Below are 874 nucleotides of genomic sequence, written 5' to 3'. Positions count from 1 at the left end.
TCCCAAAGTAGACAAGCCCCAAGTCTCATCCGGTTTCTTAATCCTGTTCAGAGTCTGGCTCGCTGGGTTATGTGTAATCCTCTCTGCCTGGATAGGAAGAGAGCCCTCAGAGTCTCTTGATCTTTAAAGCTAAAAGGCAAGTTATCTGCTCCCAACATACCCAATGTACAATGGTAGAAAAGGAATCAGACAATAATAATGAGTGTTCTTGGTCTGTGCGGTAACCGGTTCCCGTGAGCCCGCCCCGACTCAAGGGAAAAGGGCCCCGCGCAGAGCAGCCAGGCCGGGAGCGAGCAGCCCACATGCCTGGGGATTACGGAGTGATGGGTGACGATGGCTCTATTGATTACAGCGTTCATGAGGCCTGGAATGAAGCCACCAACGTTTACTTGGAATAAAAAGAAAATTATGATGATATTCAGTGTGCCACCTACAGCAGAAACTTTGTCAGAGCCCAACTTCTATGACACAATGGGCAAAATTCGTTTAAGACAGCAACTGGAAATGTATTCCATTTCAAGGAAGTATGACCATCAACAGCCACAAAACCAAGCTGACAGTGTGCAGCTCTCATTGGAATGAAATCTCAGAAAATGAACAACATAAATAATTGTTAAACAGTATTGTAGCAAGCTCCTAATTCCACCAAGTCATGAACAGCATCTTTAAAAAATCTTCTGTCTCCATAGATCATTTTTCTTGTTACCTTTATCCAAAATTTTTGGTGTGTTTTCTTTTACTTTTTAAAATTGTATCTGTGAGTCATTTGTTACACAAATAAAAAATGCCCCAGAAGACCTGAAAACGTGAAGAGAGATTATTCCAGAGATGGTGATTTTACTTTGTGAACACCTTGGATTTCTTCAGGATGCAA

The 874-nt window shown here is 42.3% G+C and overlaps 1 pseudogene; it reads left to right on the top strand.

Annotated features, from left to right (window-relative positions):
- The first annotated feature begins 292 nt into the window (after positions 1–292).
- On the top strand, positions 293–670 carry LOC139015737 (small integral membrane protein 19 pseudogene; annotated as a pseudogene).
- Positions 671–874: the final 204 nt, after the last annotated feature.

This window comes from Myotis yumanensis, unplaced genomic scaffold (genome assembly GCF_028538775.1).
Source record: "Myotis yumanensis isolate MYYU_CA2020_CCGP unplaced genomic scaffold, mMyoYum1.0.hap1 SCAF_8, whole genome shotgun sequence".
NCBI lineage: Eukaryota > Metazoa > Chordata > Mammalia > Chiroptera > Vespertilionidae > Myotis > Myotis yumanensis.
The sequence above is the reverse complement of the archived record's forward strand: the minus strand, read 5'-3'. Positions and strand labels throughout refer to the sequence as shown.